The 16890-nt window shown below is 40.3% G+C and overlaps 1 protein-coding gene across 3 annotated transcripts in view; it reads right to left on the bottom strand.

Annotated features, from left to right (window-relative positions):
• The window catches only part of NELL2 (neural EGFL like 2), a 155021-nt gene that overhangs the window by 23122 nt on the left and 115009 nt on the right, over nucleotides 1-16890 (bottom strand). The window lies entirely within an intron of this gene.

The raw sequence follows: 16890 nt of genomic DNA, 5'->3' as shown, positions 1-16890 counted from the left end.
AGTCCCATCTCTCACATTTAAGAAGAGAAAAGCATTTGTGTTGGATTTCATGTGACAGCAGATTTCTAATATGATGATACTTGAGAAGACCTTGCTGTTCAAGCAGACCTTTGATTTGAGATCTTATACAAAAAAGAGGTCCCAGTGGAGAAATATAAGAGTCTGAAACTAGTTCAATAAACTGGAGCTATCTTATTGTTAAAACAAAGTACCACCTTTTGGGATTTCCACCCCACTACATTCCCATATACCGCATGCATATAAACATCACACAGAGGAATAAAAAAACCCAAGAATACAGAAGCTGAGACTGCTGAAATAATTCAGGAAGATATCAGTTATGCCAGAAAACCAAAGTTGTTCAGAATGCCTTTTAAATCTGTTTTGTAAAGTCTGATCATCTCCTTTCTTCTAATGCTGCTGCTGATTCCCAAAGGAACTTTCTTCATTGGTCAATAAGAGTCCTAGAACCTGATTTTGTTTACAATCTGACTATGATTTGTTCAGCTTCCAGTAACTCATCAAAGATACAATATCATATCGTGAGTACTAGGTCATGCCTTTCACTGTATGCCTTCTCACATCAAAGTTTTCATTAAGCTATAGAATATTATTGAGTTACTGTATTTGCATCCCACATTTCATTTAGCTACAAGTTCAAATCATGAAGGGGCAGACTACAGCTGGCCTGTGGGGCACAGCAAAGAGAAGTGTCACCCACAATTTTATCCTAGTATAACATAATTCCGTGAGCAAAAGGACTTTCTTGATGTAGCATTAGAAACATCAGGTATCTCAGATGCAATCTTCAGAGAAGAGTGAAGACCATGGCCTTTCCTCTCCCTGCTCCCTTGGATAATGAATTAGGCCTGTGTCAGAAAAAAATGCATTTTGAATGCCTTTGAAGTTGCTGCTTCTATCTCTGCACCTCCCAGATCTAGTAGAAATTCTAGCTGAGTCACCTTAAAACCATAATCTGGCTCAAAGGGCAGGAAACCAGAGCTGGGGCTACAAATGTCACATTAAAAATTGCTTCAACAGGTTGAGTCAGAGCTGCAGATATGTTCTCAACTAAAAATTTCCAACTGTCATGTTGCACAAAAAAATAACTATGTTAAAACAGGTTGTCTTCTTTTTTTAAAAAATCCTAGCAAGAGCATGATTGTATTTCCTAAAGTACTCTGTCCATGGAAAACTAATTTAGTTCCATTAATGAAAAGGAAGCAAAATGTGATTGAGGATGTAATACGGAATTATAGTTCATTAATTCTTCAAGTATATAATTTTCCAGACTCCTGATCCCCCATTGATTTCTGCACACCCCCATAGGTCTTGCTAAATGCCAGCAAAAGGAAATTCAATCGTGTTGTTATTTCATGTGTGGCAGTGGCGGCGCTCCAAAATTAGATAGAAATGTTATGAAAGGGAATTTTCCACTGATTGCTTCACCATGCAGCCCTATTACCAATTCTTTGTTGTCAAAAATTGATCAATCACAGACCCCACCAATAACTGAAACTATGACAGTCTCTCATTACACACCCAATATCATCACAGAAGGTGACATCTGTAACAATTGAAGATGATAATTTAGAACACCTAATTCGCCATGATGAACTAGGTGCATCCATGAATAGTGTAAAAAAAAAAAGAATATATTTTCAACAAGATTCTGTGAAACCGATAGTGCCAATCCCCATTAGAAAGACTAATTGAGAGGTACTGGGCCTCTATTTCTAGTCGTTGACAAAGATGTGGTTTTGCTTTCACTTTGTCCATCATTCTCAGTACAGCACCTCATCTTAACTGTAACACATGCTGCTGTTTCCTCATTAACCCTATCTTGAAAAAGTAATTATTTTCTTCAAGATAGCAAAAGCACTTTTATACCTTGAAATACAGCAACAGACCCATTTTGGATACCTACCAGTGTCTGAAAATTACGTAGCTCCATTTGCACGTTAGAAATAGGACTAACACAGTGGTGCTATCACTAACTGTGTCAATTGTTGGGTAACAGTAGCCATGTCCTAAGCAAAAGAGAATTAATTTCTCTGAAAAGAGAAGGGCTAGTTGGGCCAGCTGTTAACCTCTTTTCTAACAGGTGGGAAGGAAGGCTTTACTTGCACAGTGTACTGACCAAAGATCTTGAGTTTCCTCAAGTGAGGAGTCAAGCCAGTTACAACCATGAGTCATGACTTTTACGTATATGAACCAAGGATGCAACCAACACAGTCAGCTTAGTTTGTGTTCAGCTTTGCAAAAAAGTTGTTTCATATCAGCTGTGCTATGACTTACAGTAAATTTCCAAGTATTTAGTTCAGAGGCCATCTAAGGAAAACAAACAAAATAACCCACAAAGCAACACAAACAAAGTTTTGGCTAGGAATTGATTTGACACGCTGATTTTAATTTGGTCTTCTGCTATGGTCTTCTACCCTTTGGTCAGGGTATCGTGCATATTCTATGCGTGCTTAAGTTTAAAACATTCTTACCTACATTTTCTTGCCAGTGACTTGTTACCATGACTCTCAGTACATACACCAGTGACCATTAATTTACGTTGCTGGTCCTGGAGTATAAAATCATGTAGAGATTGTATGAAATTGCTGAAGCACAGAAGAGGAAAAAAACACACTATTCCTTTGCTTAGGCTATAAATATATCAATGGCATATATCTGCAGAGACTGAAGACTCCCTCATGTTGACAGCAAGATGAAGGGCTCCACAGGGATATGGGGCAATGACTGGCAGTGTTATAGATTTTAATTCGACTAATAGTTGAATGGCTCGTAATTCATAAAAGAGAGAGCTTACAGTGAGTGATGAAGGTCATCCCTATCTCCCTTATACAACAGAAGAAAATTCTATTATAATGCTGCCCAGCTGCACTATTCACATTCTATTTATAGCCCACTGTATTTTAAGAACCTAACTGAAATTTTAGTTTTCATATTTAGTAACGGAGGTTCTTTCCTGTAGCAAATAATAGCTAAATAGTGGATGCATTTTCATATTTTTAACAAATATCAAAAAATCCTGTCTCCTCAAAGCTCTTTTGTAGCGCTCTGCTTTCCCAGTTTATCTTTTTTTTTGTTTGTTTTACGCTGCTACATAGAGGATTGTAGTGTTGCAACAAGCTAATGAAAATACAAAGAGAAAAAGATAAGTACTAGTATTTGGATTTTCAGCGGAGAAAAATTTTTTGTTATTTAAAACTGACAAGGACTCTGAGGGAGGAAAGAAATCATAAGCATCGAAGAAACTGTGTCAGGCGAGCAAAATGAAGGGAGAAAAAGACACAGAAGGATAAAGCAGCAAAGCACCTTAAGCTACAAAACAGAAAGGGTGAGGCAAGTAGAGTTCATGCCTAGATCTAGAATGCTCACCAAACTCAATATGGGCATTTTTTGCGTAATTTCTGTCAAAGATTAACTTTATGAATAAATATAAGTAAAAATGTGAACCAAAGTAAAACTTCCCAAGCTTCTGAAGTCACCAGTCCTTGTCTCACTGCTCATTTTTGAGCTTACTTTTCATATCTGAGAAAAATTTAGGTGATTACAGGGATTAGGGTGACCTCCCTTCCAGACACTGCAGCCAAGCAAAAAGCATCTTATCCGCAGAACCCTGGCTTTCCTCTTGGCTTGCTGCTGATCTCATTTGTTTACCCTTATAGACAAGTTTTAAACCTTTTCCTGAAATCTAATGAGTTAACAAATTTAGACTATGTCCATTTTGAAAGTCAAAGGAAAAGTATTTTCTTAGGTTTTATGCATTTGCTACACTTCCCACTCAGAAAAAATACAATATAAAACCCACGAAGTCTTCTCCCAGTTATTGATGTATTTCAACAGAGGAGCAAGGGGTGCAGAAAGGAGATGACCTATATCTTATCTGCACTTATGCCACTGCCTTCTTACGCAAAACTTCTCACCTGCTCAACTTTCCTCATGCGTCTTGTTTTGCATATCTGTAAAAGGGGAAGAAATTGCTTCTGCCAGCTCTCTGTTTTTGTACATAAAGAACTCTAGGTGAAGAATTTAAAGTAACAGAGCTGTTTGGCAAGTACGACATGTGGCGATGCCAAGGCATGGTTTGGGGAACAGTGACACACCAGGGAACAGGAACTGCAGAAGAGACCAACATGTTTTGGGGAAAGGTGAGAGGAAGAGCATCAAGTTGTAGAGACGAAAGCTGCACTCCCTGCCTTTACTCCCCTGCCTGCTTCACTTGGTAGTACGGACAGATCACAGAAGTCACAAGGGCACTCACTAATAGTAATTTAAGTCTTGCATTATTTTGTTTTTCAAACAGCGCTCACAGTGTAGAAAACAAGTGTTGTTTTTTGTAAAAATACAACAGTCTCCTGTACAATTCTACTGCACTCTAAGGATCTTTAATTTTTATGGTTATTTGAAAGAGTGGTGGGATATAGCACCAGCACATGTAATTAACCTCACGTTATTATATATGTTCAGGGGAAATATCTGAGGGAAGGGAGCAGCACTAAGCTATTTTGTACACTAGCATGATGAATTTCAGAATCTCACTTACAAGCAGCTTACCTATATCTGCCATGTTTGCAATCCATCTGCTGGCTGCATAAGTCTGCTTTTCTGTAGCCTGAATTAGCACTTTGAGCATTGTTTAAACAGAGCATTCCTTGTAGGAAAGGCTCATTCTCCAGGGGTTAACCGAACACCTCTCTGCTACAGTTTCTGAGACTGCCAGTCATGTTGGCCTTTTCTGTTTTGAACTTCCTTGTAATAGTAAATACGAAGACTTTTACTGGCACATAGTTAGCTGAAGTTTGATGGAATTATTAATTATAGTTTCAACTAATTCAACTAATGCTCATTAACTCTTTGCCGGATTTTTACTGGTATAGTGGAATATACAGTATTATTTCTCTTCTCAGCAACTGTCCTTTCTGAATTGAAAGTTACTCTGAAACTGTAAACTTCACATGCCCAAGATTCACAAGCTTATTTATGACTAAAATCCTCCAAATCTCCTAAGTTTTTTCCTGAGGGAAAAAAAAACCCAACTCATGCAGAGGTTCTTGGAGAAGAGTTTCAGCAGAAACTCTGTGCTAGAGTTTCTTGTTCTTCTCTTGAAAGGATCTTCCAAATTCTTTTGGGCTGGGGAACGAAAAAGAAACTTTAGCCAATTTACACCCTTTATACAAATCAATGAAGGAAATCTCAGACAATTCAAAGGGGGCAGAGATGCGATGGCAGCCTGTGCAACCTGCATTTGTAACTTAATTCTTACCAGATGATTGCTCACACTCTACATAGGGTTTGTAGTTTTCCGCTTTCCCAACTGATTAAGATCCCCAACAAATCCAGGCTGTTCCTCCCGCAGAATGTAATCATTTGTGAGCTGTCATCTCATGTCTGGATGAATTTTCAGCCTTCATCTCTTTGTTTGAGCATATTTGTTTTAGAGGGAGTGAGGAACATGCCCTTTGCCACCTACAGTCCCTGAGAGCAGAGCTGCTACCGCATCACGCATTCCACATGCTCTCCCCTGCCTCTGCAGGACTTCAGCTTTAAAGGATATGCCAGCTAAAAGAGAGGCGCAGACAGGAGAGAGTTAAAACCTTTGCTTCTACTTAATTTCTGACAGTGTTTGCTGTTGTCTATCTGCCTATACTCATACGAGCAACTGAAGCCCAATAAAAAAAGTGGAGATTGCAGTATTTGCCTCTTTAGTGCTCAGCGTTCCTTAAGATGTAATATATCAAATGCTTTGCAGTGACTTTAGACTTAGGCAAAGTCAACATATTTCTCATGAACTCATTTAAATAGCTTAGAAATAAGCTTCACGGTTGAGATCCTTATGGGGGTAAAGCCTCTTTTGAAATCAACCCCATCTTGACTTTTTTTGAACCATGGTACATCTATTACTTCTAAAGGTACAAGCATTAGTAGCAACTTGTTTTATTTTTACACATGTTGGACTCGGCAGCTATTCACCTAGAATACTAATTAGTTGTGAGAGAGGCAGACGATTTATGAACAAAGCTATGAATGCATTGCATGTTATATTCCTTTAGCTAGACTCCAACTTCACAGGATTCCTGCTCACCTGAGGCCTGACTTCAGAAATACATTAAAGTGTAAGCATTACAACAGCATGCTTTGAGCTCCTTGTTTTTCTTAGGGTTGGTCGGAGATATCAAAATGGTCTTGACCATCAATGGCAAAGAGACATTTTTACATTAGTAGAAATGGGCATTTTAGAATGACTTATTACAACTTGTTATTATTTTTCCTTAATAGAAGCAAACAAGAAAGCCCGGATCATACGCAAAGGCAGCCCATTAAAAGCCAATAGCCCTGCCTGCCAAGAGAACTGTATCAATTTATATCAGTTGAATACAAGGCCCAGGTTTAGCGAGATGAAAGTATGAGACGCAGATCAGTCAGGAGAACAGTTCTTTTTATCAGATTTGCCTAGAAACCAAAACAGATAAGGAGTATGGAAAAAAAAAAGACAAAATAGTAATTGATTTTGCATTACTGGAAGACGGTTCAAAAAACTAGTAGTCAGTACTTATAACAAAATACCTTTGGCTGACTGCAGAAGGCCATAATTAAGGAAAACAAACCATTTCATCAGCAGAACTCTGCAGGACTTTCAGTACCAGCTTTTCAGCTGCAAGCTGTGAGGTACAGAAAAAATCTCCCCTGATCCTGCTCAGTCTTGGGGAGCTGAAAATGCACAAATATAAAGGCCGTAACTTGTTAGCTTTCTTTGCCTCCTCCGTTTCACCAGATGTATCATACGAACAAAGCTCCTGATGAGAACAGAAGTTGTGAAGATGATGGCTCCTAACCTCATGATTTTATGTAAAGCTTATTGCAGGAGTGCAGGAACAAAAATATAGGAAGTAAAAGTTACTTGGCACTTTCTTCTCCAGAACAGTCAAACAAGATATTTCAAAGACTTTCTAGGAATTTCAGATTTGACAATAAAAATTAGACCTGTCTGTCTGGAACAGTCAACCTCTATTATTGAGGATATTTCTCCCTATTAATCACCACTGAGAAGTAGATAAAATGTATTGTGCCCTAAGCAGTACATCAGAAAACTATACTAACCAAACAAAACAATGCAGAAGCCTGTAAGTAGTGCAGAGGTCCAAATTCCCAGAAATACTGTTCTCAAAAACTATTTTTACTCGAAATTGAGGCAAGCCAAAAGAAAAAAAAAAAAAAAAAAGAATGGATACCCTTTCCAAGCCCTGACAGGACTTGGGGACACCACCAAGGTACTGGATTAGATGGTTCACTCGGGCACAGTGAACCATTTGAATCATTGCTCTTAAGCACTATTTGCCTAGAGTAGCTCAGCAGGTAAAATATAATAGCTTTCACCCTGGGCAACAAGAAAATTACATTGTTGATCATGCAAATGTTGATTTTAGCCTACTCCCGGATGGTGTTTGTTTAACTCTCAAAAATCACCTCATATTTTGAACACATTAAAAAATTTTGCAATGATAAGAAAAGTAGAAATGTTGTCAATCAGGTGACTGATATACTGGTATGGCTTCATAAGGAAATAACTCAGATAGTCATTTCCTGCTAACTTCTCTTCAAGTCACCAAAAAAATTGTATGTGAAGATGCTTGTTTCACATTGTATAACTGTAGATCAGTGGCAGAACCGCAGACCACAAATTATGTATTTCAAAAATCATTATTCGGGTTCTGTATCAATGTACAGAAAAACTATCATAGTGATGTACCAGGCTTCTTGAGAAGAATTAGCTGTTCTGTGTAAAGAAGACACAGAAGTGGATGTTCTAGGATGCTTCCCACAAGTTTGCCCATGATTCTGCTATCTGCTTTTCCTACAGTAAGACAGCATTTAAAATGGAATAATATAGAGTAAGATGTGGCATCACTAAACACACTAGTTATATGCATTACCTCAATAAACCAAGGCTAGCTCAAACAACCCTGTTCATGTCACTGAAGTCAGTAACTGACATGCTAAATAGCCATTTTAGAGAAGGCCAAGACTGTATCACACACCACTCATTACCCGGCACGTGCAAGCTGGCTAGTGACTTCACATAGCAAAGATACAAGTTATAAAGCAAGATGTTTCAACACCCTCAGCAAAATCATTATATTATTTTTAGCAGCTGGGTCCTGCCTCTTTCTGCTGAAATGGAAACCACAGAAAATATTAATTAAATGCAGGTGCGTGCAGTAATTCAGAAGTGTTTTCATTTCAGAGATTCAGCTCCTGAGAACAGAAAGTACAGTTAGATATTTACTTTTAAAAATTTAAGTTAAAACAGCTTAAACAGGATACTGAGAACTCTGTGTCTACATCCACATTTGAGCGATGGCTGGAAAGGTCAAACTTACCAACCCAACATGTCACATACTGAGATTTCCACGGGGCAGGAAGCCAGGAGGCTGGCCAAGGAAACGGGGAGCACTTGGCAGGACTCAAGGAGGACAAATGGCAGTGACACCCTAGGGTTATGCTGCACACGTAAGCTAAGTCCACCGCCGAGCTGGGCACATCAGCTCCAGCACCTCTGCTTCCCCACCTCCTCCCACAGCCGGGGCTCAGGGTTGCCCAGGGACCTGACACCAGAGCCTCAGCATAGCTGCAGGGCTAGAGCAGCATGCAGCCCAGCACGCAGCCTGGATCTCCGCTGCTTGCAAGCCACAATGTGGCTTCTTCGGATATTTTCCTGGATGATTTTAATTTTTGCTTACACCAGAGGAAAAGCTTCAAATAGCCTACAAACTGAAAATTACTGAAGTTGAAATACTGGACTTGAGTGACTCCAAAAGGCCTGACTTTCAGAATATGATGAACTCCTACTGCACACTGGGATCTATTAAAATGTTTTACACTGCAGATCATGCTCATGTACTATTTGTAAAAAATTTATCCAGGCTCTACACATTAATTCAACATTTTCTTATTTGTGTGAATTGAAGTCAGCCCTTTAATGTAATTAAAACATTTTCTGTTGAAAGTATCCTGTAATTTCTAAGTCTCAGACTTATGAGGCTCCCCAAATACGGGAGCCTGAATTCGCTGGACACCAGGATCCAAGCAAGCTAGCTGGGCTATGAAAACTAATGTACGATGGGAGACGTCCCTTCTTCCTACAGCTATGGCTCTGGACAGTCCATTCCTGCGCTTCCTTCATGCTCGCTCCACCACTTTCCTCTTGCTCCCGTCTCTTGTTTCCTCCTTCATTAAAAAGCCCAGCAAGCCCTTAAGGATTTCAGAGGATAAAATGATTGACCCTAATACACTTTCTGCTCAAGGAGTTTGTGTTTTACACTCATTCATCCCAGCACGCAACCGCCTTCCCCTGGTTAGACTATGAACTGTTGAAGGCCATTCCTATTACTCTAGGTTTGCGCGGGACCTCACATACTTGTACCAGAAATTTGAGCCTTTTAGTATTATTGTTGTAAATCCCAATCCGACTATCAGTAATTTAAATTTTCATTGTAAAAATAAAACTGAGTAAGTGGCAGATTCCTGAGTTGTTGGGAAAGTTTTGACTGTTATACTTTCATAGCTTACAGAAAGTTTTCAATAGACTGGGGCCAAGATTTTTTAAGAGTTCTGCCAAAACTAATTCCAGACCTTTCAGAACTGGTTTAACGCTCTATGGACTTCAAATGCCATTTCTGTCACAGCTTCAGCTTCAGAGCCTACCTGGCCACAAGCTGATTGTGGTTGTTTTAGCTGAACACAAGGGATCAAGGGCTTAAATGGAAGCAGTTCTCTTGAGATGCTAAAGTACTAAAATACTTCATTTTTGCAAAATCAGCAAAGTTAACAAGCTTTCTGGTTACTTTGACAAAGCCTTCTATTCCAATACCAGTAAAATTATTTTCCTAATAACTACGGTATCAGAATTAAAAGATTTTCATGAGCTTCCTTTAGAACAGGAATAATTACAGCCTTCAACAATTTGAAGGCTGCCATTATTATGGTCAGTGCACATGAACAAATTAATTTGGATTTGCTGAAAAGAGCAACAGTCACGCATGTTAATTATTTAGCTTCTATACAAAGTGGCACAAAACTCTAAAGAGATCTGGCCTGTAACAATTGTTTACCTACATCACTTGTGTGAGTTGTATTTCAGCATTTTGAACTACAAATGTTAAGCACAAAGTTGCAAAAATTTGTTTTAGCAACATCAAAATTTTTTTCCTTCTCCATTAAGTACTCACAACACTTACACTATTTTTGTTTGAGCTTTCCATATGTGGAACAAAAGGCAAAAAAATACAGAGAAGAGTCCAATAATATATTTTACTTGGATTTGGCTATTTCTGGTAAGACATCAGATAAGAGAGGGTGATCTCACATACCTGATCCTCACCACTTTTTTCATAAATTCAGTTACACATTTAATTAAGCCAACTGTTAGTAATAATGTATGGCTGAATGAATGTAGAATCTGTAAGTTAAACTTTTTGCTCAACAGTTCCTTTCAAAGGTGACAGCTTTATGTGACAGTTTATTTTCAGCAGTTTGCCATGGATTGTTTAATAACAGGTGGCCATGATTTCCATGATATCCAAGGAAAGTTCATTATCAGGAAATGCAAGTTACAGCCAATCACCCCTAAAAGAGCCTACCTCCAGCCAACCTGTTAACAAAAACTACACCAAAACACTACTACTAGCAAAACTCTTCTATATAATCTCATGCATAATTAAAAGCGGTCCAGGGGAAAGCAGAAAACCAGAGTGGGAACTCAAGAAAGAAGCTGACAGGCAGCAAAAATGCAGTAATCTGGTATACATGCACTAGCAGATACGCATATGTAGGAGAACAAGCCCATGCTTGAAGCTCTGTCAAATTAAAGGGGAGTTACAGTAACATCAAGCAGATCTAACAAAGTCATCTTGTGCTGGATTCTGAAATAAAACACTCTTCAAATACAATTTAAGATAGCATTTAAAAATGCCCACTAAAGAATTCATCATTTTGCAGTCATAGGATCATAGAATGCTTTGGGTTGGAAGGGACCTTTAGAGGTCATCTAGTCCAACCCCTCTGCAGTGAGCAGGGATATCTTCAACTAGACCAGGGTGGGCAGAGCCCCGTCCAACCTGGCCTTGAATGTTTTCAGGGATGGGACCTTCACTACCTCTCTGGGTAATCTGTTCGAGTGTTTCACCACCCTCATGGTAAAAAATTTCTCCCTTATATCTAGTCTAAATCTACCCTCTCTTAGTTTAAAGCCATTGCTCCTTGTCCTATTGCAACAAGCCCTGCTGAAAATATGTTCCCCACCTCTTCTACAGGCCCCCTTCAGGTACTAAAAGGCAGCTATAAGGTCTCCCCAGAGCCTTTTCTTCTCCAGGCTGAACAGCCCCAACTCTCAGCCTTTCCTCATAGCAGATGTGCTCCAGCCCTCACATCATCTTTGTGGCCCTCCTCTGGACCCGCTCCAACAGCTCCATGTCCTTCTTGTGCTGGGGGCTCCAGAGCTGGACGCAGGACTCCAGGTGGGGTCTCACCAGAACGGAGCAGAGGGGCAGAATCACCTCCCTCGACCTGCTGGCCACACTTCTTTTGATGCAGCCCAGGATATGGTTGGCCTTCTGGGCTGCGAGCACACATTGGTGGCTCATGTCCAGCTTGTCATGCACCAGTACCCCAACAGTACCCCAAGATAGCATTTAAAAATGCCCACTGAAGAATTCATAATTTTGCAATCAAACAAGACAGTATTAAGTCATGTACTTTGAGAAGGTTTAACAGGCACAAATACTTTTAGATGCCCTTGGTAGTCTCAGCTCTCTACACCGCAGAATGCTGCTCTACTGGCTTAACTGCTACTGTGCCTTGTAAGACTTGAAAATCTTTTAACACATAAACCCTACCTCCCTAACCCAACTAATGCATCCCTGACATTAGCAATGCCTTAGTCTGCATCTTTTGGGAAGAGAAACAGGAATTCTCCCACATCTCATTTTTATGTCCTATTACCAATTAAAAAAAAGGTGCCAGAGATTGATCTATCTGCACATGATTCTTGCATCTGCTTCCTCATTCCATTGATCCATTTCCACAGGGCACGTGCCATGGTTAATCTAAAAGGCTTCCAATGGATTGTTCTAAGGTGTTTCGATAGCTCTGTTAACTGCAAGGTGAATACTCATTCTCATGCAAATACCTGACTAGCAGTAGTAGTTGATTCTCCTCCTCATGTTTCTGAGAGAGATGGGGCTCCTACTGACACCCCAGAAGCACCCATTTGGAAGCAAAAAAATTTATTAAATCCATTACTGCACTTAATTACACAGGGCTTCACTTCTCTTTGCAAAAGCTGCATTGAGTTTAGGAATCTGACATGGCCTTTCCATGGCAGCTGACAGGTGAAAAGAGTTACAGCTGTGCCCATAAACACAAACGAGCTTCTGGTGCTAATCCACCAGAACTGGGAAAGCCGCTTTGAGTTCTCGGTGAATAGGTTTACTCTGAAACCATGTTTCAATCTCAGAATAATTTTATGAGAAGATTTCTGACCTCTCCCATCAGAAGCAGGCTGTCTGCTTCCTGTTCAGTGGTGCCCTATCAGTCACTGCCTCTGCTCCTCTTCGCTCCATTGGAAGGCTTAGAGGAGCTGTTTGTCCCACAACGTGGAACAGTACATCTCCCAGCCAATATAGCCACCAAGGAAACAGGCCAGGTCTTTGCCACACAGTAAACCGCCTCGTCAAAAATTTAGGGGGATGCTCTGGACACCAGCAGTGCCAGCTACTTCAGGTCTGGTTTACTCTTGTTCTTGGTCAATGGCCTGTTCTACAACTTGAGCCTGGCTCCATAAGCAGGACCTAAGCACAGAGAGCATCATCCCTCTCAGGCTTTGGGAGGAATACAGAGACACTCATCAAGTGTGCAGGGATTGGTTTTGGAAAGGCTATTGAAAACTGGAGGGGGGGGGGAAGGGGGGTACTCAATGCCTTCTTCACCTTGGTTTTTAATGATTAAGATTTGCCTTCAGGAGTCCCAGGTTGCCAACACCAGTGGGAAAGTCTGGAGCAAGGAAAATTTACCCTTGGTGGAGGAGGATCAATATCTAAATAAATTGGAAAAAACACAGGTCAATCAAACCTGATGGGATGCACCCAGCAATGCTGAGGGAGCTCGCTGATGTCATTGTGAGGCCAATCTCAATTATCTTTGAAAGGTCATGGTGACTGAGAGAGGGTCCTGAGAACTGGAAGCAAGCAAATGTCCATCCTATCTTTGAGATATCCTCCTGGATACCACTTTAAACACATAATAGACAAGAAGGTGATTGGGAATAGTCAGCATTGATTTATGAAGAGGAAATAATACCTGACCAACCTGAGAGCCTTCTAAAAGGAGATGAAGAGGTTGATGAATGGGAGGAGAGCAGTGGATGTTGTTTATCCTGACTTTAGTAAGGCTTCTGATGCTCTCATAAGATCTTCAGACAAGCCAGAAAATGCAGGCTAAATAAATGGACAGTGCAGTGCATTGAAAACTTGCTGAATAGCTGGGCTCAGAGGGCTGTGATCAGCCATCCAACGTGCAGCTGGAGGTCAGTCTCTTAGCAGTGTACACCTGAGTAAATACTGGGTACTGGGTCAGTACTGTTTAACATCTGCACAATAAGACAGAATGCACCCTCAGCAGGTTTGCAGATGATGCAAAATTTGGAGGAAGGTTTGCGACACCAGGTATTTCTGCTGCCATTCAGAGGGACTTCAACAGGCTGGAGAAATGGGCCAACAGGAACGTCACTAAGTTAAGAAGGAAATGCCAAGTCCTACTGCTATTAAGCAACAACCCCAGGCACCAGTACAGGTCAGGTACTGGTCAGTGGGAAAGAAGCTTTGCAGAAAAGGATCTGGAGGTCTTGATGGACACCAATTTGAACATGAGCCAGCAACACACCCTTGCAGCAAAGAAGACCAACAGTCTCCTGGTCTGTGCTGGGAAAAGCATTGCCAGCAGGTCAAGGGAGGTGATCTTCCCCGCTATTTCATGCTGTTGAGATCACATCTGGGTGCTGGGTCCAGTGCTGGGCTCTGCAGTACAAGAGAGATAGGGAGCAAATCCAGCGCAGTGCTCTGAAGATGATCAAGTGACCAGAGCATCTGTCATATGAGCAGAGGCTCATAGAGCTGAGATGTTCAGCCTGGAAATCAAAAGGCTGAGGGTGATGTTATCAATGTGTATAAATACCTGATGGTGTTGGGGGAAGCCAGACACTCCTCAGTCATTCCCAGGAAAGGGACTAGGGGGATGGGAAATTGCATTTGAATGTAATGAAAAGAATTTTTTTTTTACTGTGAGGGTGATTGAATACTGGAATTGGTTGCCCAGAGAGATCGTGAAGTCTTCAACCCTGAAACCACTCCGAATCCAGCTGGATGCAGCCCTGAGAAACCAGCTCTATTTGGCCCTTCTCTGAGCAGGGGGATTAGGCAAGATGATCTCTAGAGGTCCCTTCCAACCTCATCCTTTCTATGATTCTGAGAAATTATTTAAACAGAGCTATTAAACCACCTCTTACAGAAGGAAACAGTAAGAATGGTGATTGTATTTTCTAGGTTATTACCAGGCTGTGGATTCAGTCTCCTGTTAATTTATTCATAGGTTCAGCAGCTGGTGACAATTTCTCTAAAACTTTATGTTTTATTTTAAGTTGAAAATGCCAAGATTCTTCAATAAACAGTTTTTAAATAGATGTAGCATAAACAGAAATAAGTAACACGTGATTTAAAAATAGATTTGGCATCTTTACATCAATCCTCCTCCTTCTTTGTATGTGATCACAACTAGGGATGTCTGCCTAGAAAAGATTACATCACCTTTGTAGATAAAGTGACTGTTCAAAAAGGGAAGATTCCAGCATAAATTATTTGTAGTATGAATGTCTTGAATCACTTCAAGCCTAACGAGAAGTGCCTTCAGGAAACTCTGTTGCATTCACTGGGAGTGAATATGTACTGTCCAAAGCTCAGGTTCTCTTTTATGGCTGTATGAGCCATCATGTTGCTGACAATGCAGTCTCAGAACAAACGAGCTTTTGCTCTTTATTGACAGGATAGCTCTTCCATTTACCATGCTGATGGTGTTTCAGACAGTATGTTTCAAAGCCATGCACAAGTAGATTACGATCCTACTATAGCACGTTAATATCCAAATGAGGTGACCAGACCTGTACCCCTGTGGCTCATCTCTAGCATTACTTATTTCAATAGTAAGTATGATGTCCAGTGGAGGTCCACCAGGATGGAGGAGCTTCTCCTTGTAAAGCTGACCTAGGAAACTGGTTTGGGGCTGGCAAACTGGCTCCAAATCGTAACACCATGTGAAAACTACCATCCTAACCTGATGTTACATATTGAGATCAGATATTCAGAAAGGCATTCAGATCTGGTCCAAGTCTCTGCCTGCCCTCTTCTATGTCTCCTGAAGGGCAGGAAGGACAGGCAGTTAGGTGAGCAGTCCAGCTGCTTTCAAAGGACATTTGGGGCCGAATGCATGTAAGACAAGTTAGCTTTACGTGCCTGAACTTTCTGAATTGGGAACAGAGCATCCCTGGGTTCTCCTCTAAAGAAGGGAGCAGAGACAGGACTTTCAGGGGCAATTCAGAAAAGCCAGTAAGATAGTGGCTATTAATATTGACTATACAAGGAGACTAAAGCAAATATGCTTCTAGTCTACACACTTCAGATAAGAGTATAAAACTGGAAAAGATGAATGTGGGCCTCGAAACTATACATGTTATACTCGGTAACAGCAGAATGCTGCAAGGAGCATATGAGGCAAATCTTACAAAAACAAAGTAACTGTTTAATACTTGAGCATTATCTTAGCACACAATTTGTTTCAAGCAAAAACACAACACTGTTACATTGAAAAGACCTTGGTATCTTGCACTACTTTATTTGCAGTCTGTGAAACAGTGAGGAATATTTGAAAACTTGCTCTTCTGACATTTTTCTAGAAATAGATGAAAAATCAGGACACTGCGTTTCACATAGCATCCCTCTTGTGTACTGTGGTAATATCTGCTCAAATACAGAATATTGAAAACAATCAAATTTCTCACCTCTCAAACGGACCAGATAATACAGAATTCAGATCAGTCTGTGTTTTTCATTAAACTGGACATGTTTACAAGTCAGATGAAAGCAATACTTGCTCAAATGACCTCCTTTCCTCTGTTTGGAAGATTTATTGAAGGAAATATAGAACAGCAACAATAGTCAATCACAGGTGGCAGACTGCCCTTTTATTAGGCATACTGAAGCCAATTAATCTAAGCGTGCTTTCTCCTTTTACCTCCTGGAGGCATGTACAGTTAGAACACATTTAAAAATTCTGCAGCAATAAATAAAGGTGCTGAAAATATTAATCTGAACTTTGAAAAATTATTTAAAGGCACTTGAAATGCTAAGTACTAACATTCTGCATACTCTGTTGGGCAATATAATTTGACTAGATCCAAGACTTAAAGTTCTAAAACAAGGCTATGTGGTACTGCCATCTTCAGCGTAGCAGGAAGAGAAAGGAATGCCTGCAAAAGGAGATAAAAGCAGTAGGAACACCAAAACCTGTCCTAACACCAAGTCAGAACACCAAGTTAATCAGAAGTCTTCAAATAAGGTTGCAAGCAAAGGTGGGCTACTGAACCAGTCACACATTTTCAGCACAGAAGTAACTAATTCTTGGAATATATTTCTAGATGTCAGATTATAAACCATTTATAGGAGATACCAAAGGCCATTTGAGGTGAAAAGGAAGTCTATAGTAACCTTATTAATTATGAAACATCAAAACTCAATATGTCTTAATTCGTGTTCTCATTTTTGCAGTCCATGT

Source organism: Opisthocomus hoazin, chromosome 8, assembly GCF_030867145.1.
Source record: "Opisthocomus hoazin isolate bOpiHoa1 chromosome 8, bOpiHoa1.hap1, whole genome shotgun sequence".
NCBI lineage: Eukaryota > Metazoa > Chordata > Aves > Opisthocomiformes > Opisthocomidae > Opisthocomus > Opisthocomus hoazin.
This window is presented reverse-complemented; position numbering and strand designations above follow the sequence as displayed.